At 45.2% G+C, this 22,578-nt stretch overlaps 1 long non-coding RNA gene across 1 annotated transcript in view; it reads left to right on the forward strand.

Annotated features, from left to right (window-relative positions):
* The window catches only part of LOC141047485 (uncharacterized), a 73,276-nt gene extending 51,835 nt beyond the window's left edge, over positions 1 to 21,441 (forward strand). Inside the window, exon 2 of the long non-coding RNA XR_012219815.1 lies at positions 19,530 to 21,441. This is a non-coding gene — a long non-coding RNA (uncharacterized lncRNA). The remainder of the gene's footprint in view (positions 1 to 19,529) is intronic.
* Positions 21,442 to 22,578: the final 1,137 nt, after the last annotated feature.

Here is a 22,578-nt window from a genome sequence, read left to right on the forward strand (position 1 = left end):
CCCAGTAAGCTCGCCAGTCCTCGGGCGAGGGCCTTAGTCTATTGAGCTCGGTCTGTAGGGGTTTCAATGTTTGTTGCCATAAGAATTGATCTTGCTCATATCGTTCTGGAGGTTTGCTGGCTGTTGACTGCTCGGAGCGTCTGGGGTAGAGTCGTCTGGGGTGGTGGACATCGGTGGGCTGGTTGGTGTGGGCGGGCTAATTGTGGTGTTATGGAAATATATATGTATATGTATTTCTTTTAGATCTCACTTGCCTGCTATAGGCTATATACTGCTATATACACATATACTCATATATATACAGTGGGGCAAAAAAGTATTTAGTCAGTCAGCAATAGTGCAAGTTCCACCACTTAAAAAGATGAGAGGCGTCTGTAATTTACATCATAGGTAGACCTCAACTATGGGAGACAAACTGAGAAAAAAAAATCCAGAAAATCACATTGTCTGTTTTTTTTTCATTTTATTTGCATATTATGGTGGAAAATAAGTATTTGGTCAGAAACAAAATTTCATCTCAATACTTTGTGATATATCCTTTGTTGGCAATGACAGAGGTCAAACGTTTTCTGTAAGTCTTCACAAGGTTGCCACACACTGTTGTTGGTATGTTGGCCCATTCCTCCATGCAGATCTCCTCTAGAGCAGTGATGTTTTTGGCTTTTCGCTTGGCAACACGGACTTTCAACTCCCTCCAAAGGTTTTCTATAGGGTTGAGATCTGGAGACTGGCTAGGCCACTCCAGGACCTTGAAATGCTTCTTACGAAGCCACTCCTTCGTTGCCCTGGCTGTGTGCTTTGGATCATTGTCATGTTGAAAGACCCAGCCACGTTTCATCATCAATGCCCTTGCTGATGGAAGGAGGTTTGCACTCAAAATCTCACGATACATGGCCCCATTCATTCTTTCATGTACCCGGATCAGTCGTCCTGGCCCCTTTGCAGAGAAACAGCCCCAAAGCATGATGTTTCCACCACCATGCTTTACAGTAGGTATGGTGTTTGATGGATGCAACTCAGTATTCTTTTTCCTCCAAACACGACAAGTTGTGTTTCTACCAAACAGTTCCAGTTTGGTTTCATCAGACCATAGGACATTGTCCCAAAACTCCTCTGGATCATCCAAATGCTCTCTAGCAAACTTCAGACGGGCCCGGACATGTACAGGCTTAAGCAGTGGGACACGTCTGGCACTGCAGGATCCGAGTCCATGGTGGCGTAGTGTGTTACTTATGGTAGGCCTTGTTACATTGGTCCCAGCTCTCTGCAGTTCATTCACTAGGTCCCCCCGCGTGGTTCTGGGATTTTTGCTCACCGTTCTTGTGATCATTCTGACCTCACGGGGTGGGATTTTGCGTGGAGCACCAGATCGAGGGAGATTATCAGTGGTCTTGTATGTCTTCCATTTTCTAATTATTGCTCCCACAGTTGATTTCTTCACTCCAAGCTGGTTGGCTATTGCAGATTCAGTCTTCCCAGCCTGGTGCAGGGCTACAATTTTGTTTCTGGTGTCCTTTGACAGCTCTTTGGTCTTCACCATAGTGGAGTTTGGAGTCAGACTGTTTGAGGGTGTGCACAGGTGTCTTTTTATACTGATATCAAGTTTAAAAAGGTGCCCTTACTACAGGTAATGAGTGGAGGAAAGAGGAGACTCTTAAAGAAGAAGTTACAGGTCTGTGAGAGCCAGAAATCTTGATTGCTTGTTTCTGACCAAATACTTATTTTCCACCATAATATGCAAATAAAATGAAAAAAAACAGACAATGTGATTTTCTGGATTTTTTTTTCTCAGTTTGTCTCCCATAGTTGAGGTCTACCTATGATGTAAATTACAGACGCCTCTCATCTTTTTAAGTGGTGGAACTTGCACTATTGCTGACTGACTAAATACTTTTTTGCCCCACTGTATGCACACAGATGCATAAGTACAGTTTTGAACCTTATAACTAGTTGGTGGAAATTGACCTGCTACCCAGTCATCTCATGATAGCATTGTCTTGTGACATTTGTCTCAGACACACAGAAGAGGAAGTTTAGGCCAGATGGTCCAAGCCGATACTGGAGTCTTGCTGACATTGGAATACAAGGGGCAGTATATCATCTGATTCTTACGTCACCTTAGGTCGTACGCCCATATATGTTCATGCATTTAAACTGACCAATTAGATAAGAAGTAAAGCCTTTATGTTAATGAATAACCACTCCTTTCTGTACGAACTGATAAAAAACCATGAATGTGACTAAAGCTTCTAGAGTTCTGCTGGAATGAGTTGTTGCTAACCAAGTGTAGCTTCCTCTTTTCCTTTGAATGCTCAATAAGACTCTGTCTAATTAGGACAGGCCTCAGCACACACAGAGATATATATCTATATCAATCAAAAATCCACAACAGTGTCAGATGATTCATTACTGCGTGGAGGGCCTCCGGGTCCTGGGAGACAATCTTCGTCGTCATCTAGGTCCCAACATACGGAAGACGGTTCGGACGTCGACGGGGTAGGCTCCGGTTGCTTCGGGTTGGAGGAAGTACATGGGCGTAACATATTACGATGCACAGCACGAGTGGGCAGTGTTTCATCCTCCTCAGGTCGTATTTCGTACACCAGTCCGTCTGGATGGAGACGGCGTAAGACCCGATAAGGACTTTCTTCCCAACGCGGCTCCAGTTTGTTTTGGGGGCGTTGATCTAGCACAAGCACCCGGTCCCCGCTTTGGAGGTGAGGAGGCGGGGTTGTATTCTTCCCTGGGAGCTCCCAGTCTCGGAGCTTGGTGTGTACAATTCGGTGAAGAGTTTGCAGCCGATGACGATGATTTCGGACCCAAGACAACACCCCAGTCCAGGGCTGAGGTTCTTCGGAGTATAACTCCACCTCCGTGATCCCTTTATCTTCTCTCCCAAACAACAGGGAATAGGGGGTATAGCCAGTCACTCGATGTACCCTATTGTTATAGACCCAAACTAATTCGGAAACATATTCAGGCCAACGTGCCTTCTTGTCACTCTCCAGAGTGCGCAACATCTGAATCAATGTCCGATTAAACCATTCACAAACCCCATTCCCTTGCAGGTGATACGGTGTGGTCCTGGATTTGTCAATTCCATAGAGGTGATGTAGTTCTAACATGACTTTTCCCAAAAAACATGCTCCCTGATCAAAATGTATCCGTTGAGGACAGCCGTATACTTGTATAAAGTTTCTACAAATTGCGAAGGCAGCTGACTCTGCGGTCTGATCCCGAGTGGGGGTGACCACAGTGAGCTTAGTGAAATGATCTGCCATAACGAGACAATGTTCGTATCCCTGAAATGCAGGCCCAATGGTCAAATAATCCACTGTCAGGAGCTCAAGGGGCGCTGAGGTCACAATAGTCTGTGTTGCAGCTCGCTGAGCGGGTAGTTTGGCTAATTCACACAACCGGCAGGTCCGGCAAATTTTGTCCACAACAGCCGGCAAGCGTGGGTGGTAAGCTTTCTGTTGCAGCCATTGCAAAGTTTTCTTTGTTCCAAAATGGGCCCCTTTTTCGTGAGCCTCCCGAGCAACTACGTGAAGTTGGGCTCCTGGTGTAACCACCTGCCAAACCGTCATCGAGGTTGTTTGTGTTGTCATTTTACGATACAATAATCCCTTTCGGATAACCAACCTCTCCCATTGTTGCAGCATAAGCAACAGGTCTTGAGGTAAATTTTGCCGTTGAGAGTCAGTGGGTAATTGCCCAGTGGCGACCCATGTCCTGAGAAGGCCAACCTCTTCGTCTTCTTGATGCTGCTGTATCTACTTATCCCGGGATTGTTCCAGTATGCCCTTTGAGGTCTCAGATGAAGATATCTTTTTATTGCCAGTTGTGAGCACGGTAGCAGTCAGAGCGAACGGGATTTCCTCCCCTTCCAATTCTTCATCTCGATTCTGCCCTGGAGTTGTATGTTGAATCCTGGAGAGGGCGTCTGCATGGACATTCTCAGCCCCTCTTTTGTAGATAATCTTATAATTGTACTTCGCCATCCGGGCCACCCATCGTTGTTACAGAGCCCCCAATTTGGCATTTTCCATATGAGCCAGCGGGTTGTTGTCAGCTCGCACTACCACCTCGGAGCCCGCTAGGTACTCTGCGAATCTCTCCGTCATAGCCCACACCACTGCGAGGAGCTCGAGCTTAAAAGAGCTGTAATTTTCTGGGTTACGCTCGGAGTCATGAAGTGAGCGACTTCCATATGCGATCACCCTCTCCTGGCCATCGTGAACCTATGACAACACAGCCCCCAGCCCTTGAAGACTCCAGTCAGTGTGCAAGATGAACGGCTGAGAGAAATCCGCATAAGCCAACACTGGGGCATCCAAGAGTGCAGCCTTGAGGTCTTGGAAAGGCTCTTCCTGAGGGTGTTGCCACTGGATTTTTCGCCCATTGGCCCCAGCGGGAGCCCCCTTCAGTAGGTCATGCAGGGCTCGAGCTCGACATGCAAAATTCTTTACGAAGCGACGGTAATATCCGGCTAACCCCAGAAAAGCCCGCACATCTTTCACCGTCTCGGGGGGTAGGCCATTCAAGGATAGCAGCAACCTTCTCCCGGGATGGCCTCGCACCCTCTGCCTTAATGACATGACCCAGATACTCAATGTGAGAGTGAAATAGGTGGCATTTCTGCGGCTTCACCTTCAACCTGTACTTTTGCAATCGGCTGAGCACCTGTCCCAACCGCTTCAGGTGGTCCTTGAAGGTGGCGACATAGACAATCATGTCGTCCAGGTAGATCAACGTGGCCTCAAAATTGAGATCTCCCAGACATCGCTCCATCAATCGCTGAAAGGTCCCAGGGGCGTTGGCCAGCCCAAACGGCATCCGATTGAACTCAATCAGTCTCATGGGCAATATGAATGACGTCTTGGCCCTATCTTCTGACATGGGCACCTGCCAGTACCCATTGGCCAAGTCCAGGGTCGAAAAATATGTTGCCTTCCCCAAGGCGGACAGGGATTCTTCTATGCGGGGCAGCGGGTATGAGTCCTTAATAGTGCAAGCATTCAGTTTACGATCATCCACACAGAATCGTAGTGTACCATCTTTCTTCTGGACCAACACGATTGGGGCCGCCCAGGGGCTTTGACTTACCCATATCACCCCTTTTCGCAGCATTTGGGCCAGCAAAGTTTTCATCTCTTAATAGAGTTGTGGCGGAATCTGTCAATATCGTTCCCGGATAGGGGCCGCTCCTGCTGTGGGGATTTCATGAGTGATGGCGGTGGTACACCCAAAATCGTCCTCATGACTAGCAAATACTTCATGGTACTGTCCCAGCATTGTTTTTATCTGTGAGAGTTGGGCCGCAGTTAATCCAGGAAGCTTGCATCTGCTCCAAAATATTTCAGCCCTTCTCTTGTGCCGAGACTTCATGGGCCTGTAAGGTTCGTATTGTTACTTCCCAAGGATCCTCAGGGTGTACTCGTAATTGAACTGCCGGAGCTGGCAGCACTTCTTCTAAAGGCCTTACTAGTTTGGCCAGTACAATCTGTGCTTTCAGAACGGTGTCTCGGTCTTCAAGGTTAATACAGCGTACCAGGACGGCTCTTTTTTGCATGGTAGCCAGGGAACGGGCCACCAGTATGCCAGGAGGTAAGCGCTCCGAGTGACACGGCTCCACCTGCACCTCCACGCCCTCCAAGGGTATCGGGGCTTGAATGGGCAGGGCCACCACAGTCTGTCCAGGAGGTAACACAAGCAGGGGAGTCGCTGGCGTGATGACCTTACCCAGAGCCTTGCCTTCCTGGCGGTCCTGATGTACCTGTGCTCCCCGCACCAGCTGCTGGAACACCTGTCCCTGGGCTGTGCGAGAACCCCACTGCTTCAGTATCCTCTGTGTAGGGTCATTGAGCAGTAGGTTGCCGGACTCTCGTAGAACATTCATGCCTAGGGTGACGGGTTGTTGCTTACCAGCTTCTCCTTGAGTCAGTACCACCCCTCTGCGACCAAGGGATTTACCGCACAGCGTCACTTGCACCCACACCACTCCGGCAACTGGGACCGGCAGTTGGTTGGCAGCTACTAGTCTGATTACGGGCCCCCACTGAGGCCTTGCTGCTTCCGGGAAATTCTGTTGAAAGTACGTTGCGGGCATAGTGGTTACTTGTGACCCCTTGTCCACCAGGTCCCGGACGGCCCGGCCCTCCACTTCTGCCCAAACCACCGGACATTTTGCTACCAAATCTTCGGGACTTCCACCACCCCTAGTTGTGGTTTTCGGCTCCAAGCGGCGTCCCCCCAGCCCAGAGCCCTTTAGTTTAATGGCCGCCGGGGTGGGTATCTCCCACTCTGCGGACACACTCGGGCAAAGAGGCCTGGTTCTCCACACTCAAAACACCGGTCCTGTGTAGGCTGAACACCCCACGGGGAGCGTGATCCCCAAGAGTCGGGGTTAAAGCTAGGTCGTCCAGTCCCGGTCTCGGTTCTTCTCTTTACTTTGGCCAACTCACCCTTAATACTTTTCAGCTCTTGCTTCATCTCTTCCACCCACTGAGGCTCCTCGACTACACTCGCAGAGGCCTCCACACCTCAGACTTTCCCCACAGGGACCGCCATCCCCTGCTCCTGCTCTCGAGGACGTGCCTGACTCCCCACCTCTGAAAAATCTATTCGGGGATTCATTCTGATCTGTTCCCGCAGTGCCTGTTTGACTAATGGATCTCGCAAACCAGTCACCAGTAGGTCACGTAGGGTAATGTCAACAGGTCCTGCCCCTACCCCGTCCTTTCTTTCTATAGCCGTATGCAATTCTTGAAGGACATTCATATACTCTGTGATCTTCTCCCCCTCTATTTGCATCCAACTAAACAAATGGGTTCTTAACTCGCCCACATTAGTAGGGTCCCCATGGGTCTGTTCTACTCTCTGTAACACTTTTTCAAAAGTGTTGCTGTGCCCCGGAGGTTTCAACATCACTGACCTCCGCGCCTCCCCGTCCAATGCCATGAGTGCCACCTCGGCCTCCAGATCAGGGGTCATTGGGTGCATCCGAAAGAGCCCCCGCATCCGCTCTATCCAGCTCCATAACATAGTATTGGAGCCAGAAAATCTAGGCAGGTTGTTCAGCATGGCCCCCAATGATATGCTGGTACAGGGACCCTCATCATTTGTAGAGTTTACAGGTCTACCCTGATCTGGGGCACCACTGTCTGCGCTCGGAGACTGCATCCTGCCGACTACGCCATGTGTAGGGTTCAGCAGGTTCGCAGGATGCAGTGATGAGACACGAGACTGAGTGTGGTTTGTGGAATAAACTTTTATAAACTGTAGCCGCTGGGGCTATATTGAGCAAACCAAAAGTGTTAACAACAAACTAGTCCACGCAGGGACTCAACAATCCTAACAACACTTCCTTATTGTAATGCGATTAACCCGGTTTGCCCGGGTGCTATAGACCACGTATGACCAAACTACGGGTCCTTATCTCCTATATTAAACTTATCCTTCCAGGGGGTCTGTTAGGATCACAAGCGTGGCCGCGTAGGGGGTCGCTGATGCGGCTGCCTTGACGCCTCGATATTCTGGGATGGAACTGGGCTCGACAGGCCCTGAAGAGATGATACCGGTGGGGCCCAACAAGCCCTGAAGTAACAATGCCGGTGGGGTGCAACAGGCCCTGAAGGAATGGTGCCGGTGGGGTGCAACAGGCTCTGAAGAAACAATGCCGGTGGGGTGCAACAGGCTCTGAAGAAACAATGCCGGTGGGGCACAACAGGCCCTGAAGAAATGATGCCGGTGGGGCGCAGCAGGCCCTGAAGAAACGATGCCGGTGGGGCGCAACAGACCCTGAAGAAACGATGCTGGTGGGGCGCAACAGGCCCTGAAGAAACGATGCCGGTGGGGCGCAACAGGCCCTGAAGAAACGATGCCGGTGGGGCGCAACAGGCCCTGAAGAAACAATGCCGGTAGGGCGCAACAGGCCCTGAAGAAGCGATGCCGGTGGGGCGCAACAGGCCCTGAAGAAACGATGCCGGTGGGGCGCAACAGGCCCTGAAGAAACGATGCCGGTGGGGCGCAACAGGCCCTGAAGAAACGATGCCGGTGGGGCGCAACAGGCCCTGAAGAAACGATGCTGGTGGGGCGCAACAGGCCGTGAAGAAACGATGCCGGTGGGGCGCAACAGGCATCTCCTTGCGGCTCTCGTCCCACCGCGGAGTTATGACGCAGTCTCTAAATATAACCGTTCACCAACCTCTGCTCGGGGCCCCTTAGCAAATCGGATGGGGGAATCTCCTGCCGCCTGTAGCGAGGTGGCGCCTCCTGGGCCCGGTGATGACAGGGCTGCAGCTGAGGGAGAAGGCAGGGTGGGCAGTGTCCTGACCGCTGAAAAGGAATGGTCTGTCGTCGCAGCGGTCAGTAGAGGTCGTGGACTTGCCACAACAGGGCGGGAAACAGCGGGGGCGGCTGTATGCGACCGTATGAGGGGAGCGGCCGCCAGTGACTGGCTCTCAAGTCTCACATGTCGGTGAGTCCGCATCTTTCCTTTCACAGGCCCCTGTTGGTCCCTCCACAACACACCGTCCGCTCCCTTGGTTCTCTCTGTCTCACACGGCTCCCTGTCTGTTGTCCGGCTCTCTGTCAACTGCCACGCCAGCGCGCCCCCTGCTCTCTTTAAACTTGCCCCGCCCCCTGTTTCCCTGACAACTTCAGTCATGTCTTTCCTTTTACTGTCCTCCCAGTATCGTTCCCTCAGGAACCCTGATGGCGGTCCCCTGGGTACCTGCCCATTCACTGTCTGGGAGTCCTCCTCCCCACACTATCAAAAGAAAATGCGTCTTTAAAAAGTCTCCTCTTCGTAACGTTCTACCATTTCCACTGTTTTCAGTTAGTATGGATCTATGAGATGTATGTGAAATTTATGAGTAATTATAGGCAACCTTATGTTGCCACAAATTTTCAACAAAGCCTGCTCACCTTCCGGCTGCAATTGATCACAGGCAAAGACAACTTTCAGCCTCCATGTAGAAAATAACTTTCAAACTACAGTATATTAATTCCTTTCAAATCCATCAACAAAGACAATCCATTATCACTTCCATATCATGTTGGCTACATCAGTTCCAAACTTGATAAGAAGCAACAGATACATATTTAGACAAAGTACAATAAGAAAGTGATGGATTTAACTTGGTCAATGCCCTGGACTTTTAGACATGAGGTTCTCCTCATGAACCCAGTAGTAATGTAACACTGATACATTATTAGCATTTATATCTAATAGTCTACTGAGGAAAAGTCACAGTAAAGAGATATCACTTGATTAAGTGGCCTATGAGCCCTGAAATGAGTTATGTTTCTGAGAATACCCAATAAAGAAGGTTCTTATTCACCTTGACCCAGGATCTGTCTGTAAGGTTTTTCTACCTCGATCCACTGACATGATATTTCTTGGATCATCACCTCCTGGCTCCATCTGACAACACCCGGCTGTGGGACAAGGACAGTGGCTGCGTCATGTTTTTAACTTTAAAGCACTCCCTGGAGTTGAGCTCACTTGGCACAATCTGAAAAGGTGAGCATCTCTACTATTTATCCACTGACCTCACGATTGTCATTACTTGCTATGTTTACACATTGCATTTTTGCTGCGCTTTGTTCTGCAGGCAAAACCTACACTCTTGCCAGTAAAGAAGCAGCTAAAAAAAGCAGGTTTTGACTCATTTTTCACCACAATTTTGCTGCATTTTTTTTGCTACATTTTTCAGGTACATTTGTCTCTTCTGCATGGTGATACAGTTTTGTGCCTGTTTTTCCTGTGTTTTCTGCACCAAAAATGCAGCTATACATGATTCCTCCAATTTTGCTGCATTTTTGCACTTACTCATTGCTTTCTAAGGGTGTAAAAACTTTGCAAAAACACTGAAATAAGTGACATGCTGCAGTCTTCATAAACACAGCAGTTTTTAATTCAGTCTGGAAATAAACCAATGTGTGTGCATGAGATATATGAAATCTCATCGCTTTTGCTGGTGCTGTCAAATGCAGCTTTTAATTGAATTTGAATTTTAAAATGCAGCAAAAACGCAACATGTGGAGATAGCCTTATTCAGTTTTTTGGGTTTTTTTTCAAAAACCATCACCTATTTATTGCTTAGTAATTAATCATTAGACAGGCTGGTTAATAGTAATTTACCCAGAGTAGGTAACTTTCCGGTAATACTCTTAAAATTCATACTTAGCAGCTTAAAAAGAGCCATCTCTTAATATAAAACTGTATTTTATCACTAAGGGGGCACTTTTTTTTGGAATCAGAATTCTACTGGGTAAATCTCTCACATTTAAATATACAATTTTTTTGACATGTTTGACTTTCTTTGTTGTTATCCTGCTCCAGGCATATTTTGTTCTTTTTAAAAGATGTCCCATGTCCCAACAAACTTACTATAATTTAATAAAAAAAATTATAACTCAAATCTTCTCCAGCTCACACACATATAGGCAGAGGCTTGCGTCTCATTTTAACTTGTTGCATTTTGCTCCATTGCATTTTTCACTCAGTCCAATGTAGAAATAAAATAAATTTGGGCATTGTTGCCTGGTATAGTCGCTACATACAGAACCCCCTTATTATTTGAGTGGGTAAGATGATGTAGCGACCATACTAGACTTAATTTCATATTATAATGCTAAATCTGTGGTTCTCCAATTTATTTTTTATTGTGACACCCATGAGATTGTCTTCCTGGACTTAACTCTGAGCGTATTTTATGTAAGACTACAGCAAAAAGCTCTATTCTCCATGCTACATCTTGCAACCCAAGTTATGCCTTAAAATGCATTCCAGTTTGGTAAGTTTACATCACTATTATGAATGGGTCACCGAGGAAGAGAGCGCAATAGGCTATGCCACCAGAACACCAGAGAGGTTGGTCGCTCAGCGGATTGCAGACCCCTGATCTTAACAACACAACTAGCAGTAGCCGTGGAGCATTCCTACGTTGCCCTAGATGCCTCGTCAAAGCCGGAGGACTAACTAAGCCTAAAGACAGAAAGGTGAAATCTACACTGCCCCGGAGCAGATCCCCAAAGGAATAGACAGCCCCCAAACATATATTGTCGGTGAGACAAGATGAAGCACCAACACAGACAGAAAATAGACTGAGCAAATGATGGGGCCCCACACTGTCTAGACAGGACAGGACAGAAAAGGCACTGTCTGCAATCACGCAAAAACCCTAACAATTCCAAGACGACTGATGTACAAAAATACTGAGGTTTACACAAACCTCGCCCCCACTATATCAGCACTCAGGTGTGAACTGGCGGCTACCAACAGGCTAATACAGCAGGGGACTGAGCAAACAAACACAAGATACAAAAATACAGGGCAGGAACCAGCAGCCCCTGGGGGAGCAAGCTGACCCCTGACAGCAAGGCAAAATCAGATGCAAAGGGTTTAGCAAGTAACACTTAGCTGAAAAATGCAGGATCAGGCAGGAGACAGAAATCCTCAATAAGCAAAGAAAGGAGTATCACTGGCAGCCACTGAGAGAAGTCTGCTCGCTTATGTAGTCCCAGTCACTACCCCCACTCCTCCAATTATCTTCTGCAGCTGTTCGGTTAACATCATGTTGACCAGCTCCACTACCAGCAGTATCCACCAGAGGGAGCCTTGCCTCAAAAGTCGGATTAAGAGAGTTCACAACACATCCCTTTAACGTGTACAATGGAAATTATAAATTAAAAATATCATGCCCTGTAGAAAGATATAACAGTGATAACTCTTTTTCAAAGTGAAATAGATCAGTTTGTAATGACTCTTTATGATATATGAATTTCACTTTTTGTATTGAAGAACTGAAATAAATTAACTTTTTGATGATATTCTAATTTTGTGAGAAGCACTTGTTTATTCGTAAACATGCAGCCCTATACTTCAACAAACCTTTGCAACTGTTCTTAATTAAGTCATTATCTCTTATTTCTCTATTTGATGTACTCCAGGATTCTCCTGTTTGTCCATCTGCCCTAAAAATAGTAAATGGAACACATAACGCTCATGGAGTGAAGGTTAGAAGTTATCATAACAGTAATTTAAATTCACTGTACAGAAAAATCACCTATAACTCAAACAACTGGACAATACAGGACACACTACAAACCTCAACAAGAAAAAAAAACCCACCAGAAAAAGCAGTAAGTAGTCCAAAAAGTAGCAAAAAACAGGGCTTAAAAGTGCCAGACCACACCAACACTCACATACAGGGCAGATGGAGAAACATTAGAATCCTGGAGCACATCAAATAATGTGTCCATGACATATATAGAAATTGCAATACCATGAACTCATTCAACAGTGTGATTAAATACATACATACTGTTACTCATATACAAAGAGATTGAGTACATAGGAATAATGATAGGTAAAATAGTATCACTAAATCCTAAATAGGCATCATTAAGTCACGTAGTAGCAAAATTTAGCAATCATGGATACAGAGTGATGTAATAGACATTCCAGGTAAGTAGAATAAAGACCCACGTGGTCCCCTGCCAACGTCGACACGCGTTTCGGAACATTTCTTCCTCATCTTCAAGTAACACTGGTATTGAAATGTTAACAACAAAGAGAAATAAGAGATAATGAATTAATTAAGAACAGTTGAAAAGGTTTGTTGAAGTATCGGGCTGCATGTTTACGAATATACAAGTGCTTCTCACAAAATTAGAATATCATCAAAAAGTTAATTTATTTCAGTTCTTCAATACAAAAAGTGAAATTCATATATCATAAAGAGTCATTACAAACTGATCTATTTCAAGTGTTTATTTCTGTTAATGTTGATGATTATGGCTTACAGCCAATGAAAACCCAAACGTCATTATCTCAGTATATTAGAATACAGTACTTTATAACACCAGCTTGAAAAATTATTTTAAAATCTGAAATGTTGGCCTACCGAAATGTATGTTCAGTAAATGCACTCAATACTTGGTTGGGGCTCCTTTTGCATCAATTACTGCATCAATGTGGTGTGGCATGGAGGCGATCAGCCTGTGATACTGCTGAGGTGTTATGGAAGCCCAGGTTGCTTTGATAGCAGCCTTCAACACATCTGCATAGTTGGGTCTGATGTCTCTCATCTTCCTCTCAACAATACCCCATAGATTCTCTATGGGGCTAAGGTCAGGCGAGTTTTCTGGCCAATCAAGCACAGTGATACTGTTGTTTTTAAACCAGGTATTGGTACTTTTGGCAGTGTGGACAGGTGTCAAGTTCTGCTGGAGAATGACATTTCCATCTCCAAAAAGCTTGACAGAAGAGGGAAGCATGAAGAGCTCTAAAATTTCCTGGTAGACAGCTGCGCTAACTTTGGTCTTGATAAAACACAGTGGACCTAAACCAGCAGATGACATGGCTTCCCAAACCATCACTGATTATGGAAACTTCACACTAGACCTCAAGCAGTTTGGATTGCGTGCCTCTCCACTCTTCCTACAGACTCTAGGACCTTGATTTCCAAATGAAAGGCAAAATTTACTTTGATCTGAAAATAACACCTTGGACCACTGAGCAATAGTTCAGTTCATTTTCTCCTTGTCCCAGATAAGATGCTTCTGGCGTTGTCTATTGGTCATGATTGGCCTGACACAAGGAATGCGACACTTGTAGCCCATGTCCTGGATATGTCTATGTGTGGTGCAGGGACGGACTGGCCTTTGGCAATTCTGGCAAATGCCAGAATGGTCTGTCTGTTTGTGGGCTGCCTTGTCTGCTTTGTTGTTAGCAGAATCGGTGTTCTCAAGACCCATACTGTTAAGAGTTGTGACGGAGTACAAAGTTGCTGAGTCCATCACTTACCCCAGCAGGCCACAGGTATCATTAGAAATATTGGTCTTGTAGTAAAGCTTGCTTTCCTCTATCCAGGGTAATATTCAAAATAATATATCTCATTTGGTGCTTGGGGACGGCAACAGCATGGGCCTGTGTGATTTCAAATGCCAGGGCTGAATTTCAGCCTCAGTCTGTACCTGGTGTGGTGGCTCTTGAAGCAATGACTCCAGCAGCAGTCCATTCCTTGTGAACCTCCCCCAAATTTTTGAATGGCCTTTTCTTAACAATGCTTTCAAGGCTGCGGTTATCCAGTTGATTGTACACCTTTTTCTACTACACTTTTTCCTTCCACTCAACCTTCCATTAATATGCTTGGATACAGCACTCTGAACAGCCAGCTTCTTTATCAATGACCTTTTGTGGCTTACCCTCCTGGTGAAGTTTGTCAATGACTGCCTTCTGGACATCTGTCAAGTCAGCAGACTTCCTCATGATTGTGGAGCCTACTGAAACTGTCACCCACAGTGTAGGACAGACTAAGTGCAACACAAAGGGATAAAGGGAAGGGGGGCCCAACACTAGGGAAGCGGGGAATGGTGACCCCTAGGCAGATTTAACGTCAGTTGAACCACCATAAAGAAAACCCAAGGCCATTTAAAAAAAAAAAAAAAAAATTTCTGATACCTGTATGTAATATGCCATGCCTAGTCTAGAAGCTCTCCCTCAAGCAATAAAGAATAGAATGATGCTTTTGGGACTGGATTCAGATAAGTAACCTATTATGGTCTTTTCTGGGCATGCTTTTTACTTTTTTCTTGTGGTCTTGGGATTGATTGTACTAAAGACCAAAACTATGATATAGGATTCCTGTATTTGATGGGGACTATAAATTACTAAGCATGTTCAGATAGTTACTAGCTGAGCAGCCATAGCATGTTTGTACATCAAGCTTATGTACAGGGGAAGAGTTCTGAGGAGAGAATTTGCACATTCCCAGTGCCTTCTGGGATAAGTGAAGTGTCTCCATGAGCTAAAAGAACACTGGATTTTGGCTGTTGCACCTTAAAAGAGGACATCGCTAAACCGTGCACCGCTAGGCGTGCAAATTTTGGCACATTTTTCACCGCTTTGATATCTCTTTAACAAGAAGAACATGGAAGAGGCTAGGAGCCATTTGGTGAGCTGTATTTCTTGCTACATGTTCAGAGACTTACCAGTGGAAAAGCCAAACTTCACATGCCAGAAAAGCAAGCTTGTGTCCCTATTGGAGGAAAAGTTTCAAAATCTAGATGAGAGGTTACCTACATTGAAAATAATTAACCCCTTCACCCCCAAGGGTGGTTTGCATGTTCTTGACCGGGCCAATTTTTACAATTCTGACCACTGTCCCTTTATGAGGTAATAACTCTGAAACGCTTCCATGGATCCTGGTGATTCTGACATTGTTTTTCTCGAGACATATTGTACTTCATGATAGTGGTAAAATTTCATTCATATAACTTACGTTTATTTGTGAAAAAAACAGAAATTTGGCAAAAATTTTGAAAATTTCACAATTGTCCAACTTTGAATTTTTATGCCCTTAAATCACAGACATACGGCACACAAAAAACTTAATAAGTAACATTTCCCACATGTTTACTTTACATCAGCACAATTTTGAAACCAAAATTTTTTTTTGTTAGGAAGTTATAAGGGTTAAAAGTTGACCAGCGATTTCTCATTTTTACAACACCATTTTTTTAGGGACCACATCACATTTGAAGACACTTTGAGGGGTCTATATGATAGAAAATACCCAAAAGTGACACCATTCTAAAAACTGCACCCCTCAAGGTGCTCAAAACCACATTCAAGAAGTTTATTAACCCTTTAGGTGCTTCACAGGAATTTTTTGAATATTTAAAAAAAATGAACATTTAACTTTTTTTTCACAAAAAAATAATTCAGGTTCATTTTTTTTTATTTTACCAAGGGTAAAAGGAGAAATTGGATTGCAAAAGTTATTGTGCAATTTGTCCTGAGTACGCTGATACCTGATATGTGGGGGGGAACCACTGTTTCGGCGCATGGCAGAGCTCAGAAGGGAAGGAGCGCCGTTTGACTTTTTCAATGCAAAATTGGCTGCAATTCTGATCGGACGCCATGCCACGTTTGGAGAGCCCCTGATGTACCTAAATAGTGGAAACCGCCCACAAGTGACCCCATTTTGGAAACTAGACCCCTCAAGGAACTTATCTAGATATGTGGTGAGAACTTTGAACCCACAAGGGCTTCACAGAAGTTTATAACGTACAGTTTTTATTTTCCCAAGGGTAACAGGACCCTAAAAGTTATTGTGCAATTTGTCCTGAGTATGCTGGTACCCCATATGTGGGTGTAAACGACTATTTGGGCGCATGGCAGAGCTCGGAAGGGAGCAGCGCCATTTGACTTTTTTGGCTGGAATTGAGATTGGACACCATGTCGCGTTTGGAAAGCCCCTGATGTACCAAAACAGTGGCAACCCCCCACAAATTACACCATTTTGGAAACTAGACCCCCCATTTGGGAGTACAAATTTATGACGAACTTTGACACTCTCAGTGCTGGAATGAATGTGTCGCATGGATTTATGTCTTTTTACATCAATTAAGGAATTTCCTTTTAAAACCTTGCAGGGCAACACAGAACTAGACCCCAATCAGAGGACCATAAAACATCCAGACTCCTTATCTATGAACTGGTCCAATGTTTATATTTATGTTTCTCCCTCTCCCATATTGATAGTTCTGCTTCACGTCACTTGTCTTATCTATTGCATTTTTTCTAGGCTGTATTGTGCATAAATATGTGACTTCAGATTTTGTATTAGTCTAGCCTGATGAAGAGACCTGAGTAGTCTCGAAAGCTTGCAATGTATTACCATCTTTTCAGTTAGCCATTAAAAGGTATCAACTACTGAGGACTCTCAATCCTGAATATTTTTCTATCTACTGGCTAACACGGTACAAAGATATACATCTTTCCTAGACCCCCCAAGTAACTTATCTAGATGTTTGATGAGAACTTTGAACCCCCAAGGGCTTCACAGAAGTTTATAACGTACAGCCGTACAATTATAAAATGATATTTTTTCCACAAAAATTATCTTTTCACCCTCAATTCTTACTTTCCCAAGGGTAACAGGACCCTAAAATTTATTGTGCAATTTGTCCTGAGTACGCTAATACCCCATATGTGGAGGTAAACCACTATTTGGGCGCATGACAGAGCTAGGAAGGAAAGCAGCGCCATTTGACTTTTTTGGCTGGAATTGAGATCGAACACCATGTCGCGTTTGGAAAGCCCCTGATGTACCTAAACAGTGGAATCCCCCCCACAAGTGACCCCATTTTGGAAAGTAGACCCCCTAAGGAACTTATCTAGATGTGTAGTGAGCACTTTGAACTCCCTCAGTGCTTCACAGAAGTTTATAACGCCCGGGCGCGAAAATAAAAAAATCGTATTTTTTCCACAAACATGGTCATTTAGTCCCCATTTTTTTATTTTCTCAAGGGTACCAGGAGAAAATGGACCCAAAAAATTTGTTGTCCAATTTGTCCTGAGTACACTGATACCCCATATGTGGGAGAAAACTACTGTATGGGCACACGTGGGGGCTCGGAAGGGAAGTAGTGACGTTTTGGAATGCAGACTTTGATGGAATGGTCTGCGGGTGTCATGTTGCCTTTGGAGAGCCCCTGATGTACTTAAACAGTGGAAACCCCCCACAAATGACACCATTTTGGAAACGTGACCCCCTAAGGAACTTATCTAGATGTGTGGTGAGCACTTTGAACCCCTAAGGTCTTCACAGAAGTTTATAATGCCCGGGCATGAAAATAAAAAAATCATATTTTTTTCCCACAAAAATGATATTTTTGCCCCCAATTTTTTATTTTCCTAAGGGTAACAGGAGAAATAGGACCCCAAAAGTTGTTTTGCAATTTGTCCTGAGTAGGCTGATACCCCATATGTGGGGGTAAAACACTGTTTGGGTGCATGGCAGAGCTTGGAAGGGAAGGAGCACCATTTAACTTTTTCAGCGCAGAATTGGCTGGAATTGAGATCAGACGCCATGTTGCATTTGGAGAGCACCTGATGTGCCCAAACAGTGGAAACCCCCCAATTCTAACTCCAACCCTAACCCCAACACACCCCTAACCCTAATCTCAGCCCTAGCTGTAACCCTAGCCGTAACCCTAGCCCTAGCTCTAATGGGAAAATGGAAATAAATACATTTTTTTTTAATTTTACTATTTTTCCCTAACTAAGGGGGTGATAGCGGGGGGTTTGATTTACTATTTATGGCGGTTTTTATTTTTGGCAGCTGTCATGCGCTAAAAGATGCTTTTTATTGTAAAAATAGTTTTTGCATCACCACATATTGAGAGCTATAATTTTTCCGTATTTTGACCCACTGAGTCATGTGAGGTCTTATTTTTGCGGGATGAGCTGATGTTTTTATTGGCATCATGTTCGGGCACGTGACTTTTTTGATCGCTTTTTATGCCGATTTTTGGGACGCAGAATGAACAAAAACCAGCGTTTCATGAATTTCTTTTGGGGGGTGCGTTTACACTGTTCTGCATGTGGTAAAATTGATAAAGCGGTTTTATTCTTCGGGTCAGTACGGTTACAGCGATACCTCATTTATGTTATTTTTTTATGTTTTGACGCTTTTATGCAGTAAAATCAATTTTATATAAAAAATAATTATTTTTGCATCGCTTTATTCTGCGAGCTATAACTTTTTTATTTTTTATCTGATGATGCTGTGTTGCAGCTCATTTTTTGTGAGACAAGATGACGTTTTCAGCGGTACCATGGATATTTATATGCGTCTTTTTGATCGCGCGTTATTGCACATTTTGCTCCGCGGTATGATAATAAATCATTATTTTTTGCTTCGTTTTTTATTTTTTAAGGGGTTCGCTAAAGGGGTTAACTAATGGGACAGTTTTAAAGGGCAGGTCATTATGGACGCGTCGATAGCAAATATGTGTACTTTTATTGTTTTTTTTTTTTATTTCCAAAAAATGAATTTATTAAGGAATATTTTTTTTTATTTATTTTGCGATTTTTTTTAAAAAATTATTTTTACTCTTTTTTTTTTTAAACTTTATTAGCTTGCCCCTGGGGGGACATCACTGTCCTGTGACAGATCACTGATCTGTCACATTACAGATCACTGTGACAGATCAGCGATCTGTCGCAGGCATTGAAGAAGGCTTCCTCGTGCCTGCGCTTTGCAGGCACTAAGGAAGCCAGCTCCCTGCAGGCCCCTGAAGGTCCCCGTCGCCATCTTGGATCCGGGGACCTGCAGGGAAAGAGCCCCCCGCAGCAGCACCGCACATTGCGCTGCTGTGGGGGCTCAGGGAAGCACGGAGGGAGCCCCATCCCTGCCGTTGCTTCCCTTTAACCACTGGTACAATGCGATCGTGTTTGATCATGGTGTTCAAGGGGTTAACGTATCGGGGGCGGTCCGTGACCGCCACTGACACATGGTGCCGGGTGTCAGCTGTGATAATCAGCTGACACCCGGCCGCGATCAGCGGCGCTCACCATGTGGGTGCCGCTGATCGCTCTAGACGTACTATCCCGTCCATGGGCATAGGTGCCCGGGTCCCACGGACGGGATAGTATGTCTGATGTCAGAAAGGGGTTAAGAAAGGTGAAGAGTTCTTAGACAGAGCATAATTATCTCTTCATGTTACAGAACGAGAAGAAATTCAAAGTGCACCTGAAGAAACAGGAATTGAAGCATGTGACCCAGAGAAGCAGAAGGATCAAGAAGCAGTCAGCAACCATACTGCTCAGGAACCTGTACCAGGCTCTTACACAGGAGAACGATGAAGAAATACAGAAGGATAAGACTTTGCCCACAAACAACAACTTGGTACGCCTTCAGAGTCCTCCTGGATGGAGAAAGAAAAGTGTTGTGAAGAAGAACCAGAGAGTTGTCGTTGTTCTGCCCATTCTGTGCAGCAAGACATTTCTTAAGTGCTGTTCCAGCTATGGCCATTAGATGTCATAGTTGCCCTCCTATTTCCTATTCATGTGTTTGGAATCTTTTCCCCTAAATGGTTATTCTGTTCAGAACTGCCCCTTCTTCCTTCCCTGGTCAACAACATGTAACCATTTCTGCTGGATCTCTAAGGAGCTCACATGTGCTCAGCTCCCTGCAAAACCACTGCTTATATCAAGAGGATTCCGGTAAGGTTTAATGCAGTTATGTGCTATGCATCTGTTAGCAGCTATAATGCAGCCCCCTTGATATTTGTAATGCATGTTCAGCTCCTATAATGCTATTACAATGCATGTTAGTTATATGCATCCTCTGTTCAGTGAATGCAAGGCTGGCAGCCATAAGTTGTTTTCTTTCTCTTTTACTGCTGTGTATGTTGTATTGCTCAGCCTCTGTGTAATGCATGCTACCAATATAACAGCGCTCTGTATCATTGCTACTGTTGTGATAGTACCCTGTATTGCTGTGATATTGTCTGCCAGCACTGACATACTGTATTATCTGTTTCTTATAGTTTTTTCTGAATCATCCATAACTGTTGTGAATTCACTTTCTGGCCTACCTCTGGTTGCTAGTGAAGGTAGTGGAGATGGTTGTATTGACAGAGGGGTCGCGAGTTCTCTTTCCGGGCTCCCTCTGGTGGTTACAGGAGGTAATGGAGCTGATCTAATTAACAGAGGCCTGCCACCTGATAATGAGGAGGACGATTGGACATCTGGAGTTTTTGACTGGATTTAAGACAGCCGACTCCCTCTATCCCTGCTGGTGATTTTCTCCTGTCTCCTGAGGTCTTAGTTTCCAGCTCAGTCCCTGCATGTTCAAGCTAAGTGTTCTTTACTATTGTTCACATTTGATTTGGTTTTGTCTATTCAGTTTTGTGTGGTCAGCCAGCCCCGGCTGGGGCTGTGCTGAATTTCCATACTTATGTTACTGCTTGTGCCAGTTTGTTTTTGTCCCTTATTAGATTGGCCTCTTTTTTGCTCTGCATTCAGAATATGCCAGAGTACTGATATAGTGGGCGAAGTCTAGTGACTTCAGTATTTTTCTATCTGACGTGTTGGACATTTTTTGCAGGGTTTTTTGCGTGATTGCAGACAGTGTGTTTCCTTTCCTGTCCTGTCTAGTTAGTGTGGGCCCCATCATTTGCTCAGCCTATTTTCCTACCTGCGTTTGTGTTTTCATCTTGTCTCACCGACAATATATGTTTGAGGGCTATCTATTCTTTTGGGGTCTGCTCTGGGGCAGTTTATATTTCCCCTTTCTTGCTTTAGGCTTATTTAGTTCTCCAGCTGTGTCGAGGCATCTAGAATCATCGTAGGTACGTTCCACGGCTACTGCTAGTTGTGTGGATGGGATCAGGGGTCTGCAATCGACTTAGTTACCAACCTCTCTGCTTTTCTGTGGCTTAGCTTGGTCTTGTTTTCCTCCTCGGTGACCCAATCATAACGCATAACTGTGTACAACAATCTCTGACATCATCCACAACTTTGCACAACAACCCCTGATCTCATCTACTGCTGTGTCCACCAGTTTCATCTACTATACCATCTGTTATCTCCCATTGTTGTACATATCATCCCAATAAACATAGACATTAAGCACCTATACAGTCTTGTTACTGGATGTGGATGAAAGGTTTAGCCGTATGCTGGAATCCACACAGCGTCATACGTGGAAGAAGGCAGAACAGTAAAAACGGAACCGCTGGTTGCACGCGGTGATTACACAGGCTGTAAGGTACCGCTATCACCCAAACCGCTCCGCAAATGGGTACTACAGCAGCCACCATACAGCCGCAGGGGACAAGAGTCCAGGGCCCAGTAAGAACAGATTAGCTGCCTTTTGTGAAACTGTCAGCCGGTCACAGGCTGCAATTGATCAGACTGTATGGGACCGCTAACACCCACACTGCTCTGCATATGGGTATCACAGCAGCTGCCATACAGCCTCAGAATGTTATTGCAGCCTGCCAAGAAGTGCTATATTATTCTGCCACGCGGAATCCCACCATACATAGACTCAGTTTCCCGCTAATACACTCAGCAGTACGCAGCTAAGCACACAATATCTCGAAACAGCACATCCTCACTCAAACCAAGGTCACAAGCAAGTTCTAGCAAGTCATCAATAGCAGAGCTCACTGCTGTCGCTCATGCTGAAGCCGAAGCGGCCAAAGCAAGATCCTCCTTCGCCGAACAAGTGATGCAGTCAAGCTGAGACAAGCAGATCAAGAGGTGGAAATTGCATGCCTGCATGCCGAAACCATACATTTGCAGGCAGAGAGATAAGCAAAAGCTGCACGTTTGCAGGCAGAGCAAGATGCGGAGAGTACGCCCCTGCGAGTGTCTCTAGAAAGACTTGCGGCAGACAAAGAGACTGCTTTAGCTATTGCAGCTGCTGAGTATTTGAAGCTATGAAAGTTCTTGATTATGAGAGACGCAGCAACATTCTCGGACCAGATCTAGAGCAGCAAGTTCCAGCGCAAAGCATTGCAGAATACATCCATCAACATTCCAGAGTAGATGACAGCCGTGGAACATCATATCGATCAGCCTGTGCCGATTACCAGCAATCCAACCCCAAGCTTCACTACCATAGGTGAGGAGACGTCCAGCACAGAGATGTTGACCACAGCTACCGTTCCACTGAAATGAAGGTACAGCTCCCATCCCACCTTAAAGAGCCACCTTCTTCACCGAGAAGGTACTGCTCAGACTATCCAGAGTCAGAAGCGTCTTAC

This window comes from Dendrobates tinctorius, unplaced genomic scaffold, assembly GCF_039654945.1.
Source record: "Dendrobates tinctorius isolate UK_male_01 unplaced genomic scaffold, ASM3965494v1 ptg000127l, whole genome shotgun sequence".
NCBI lineage: Eukaryota > Metazoa > Chordata > Amphibia > Anura > Dendrobatidae > Dendrobates > Dendrobates tinctorius.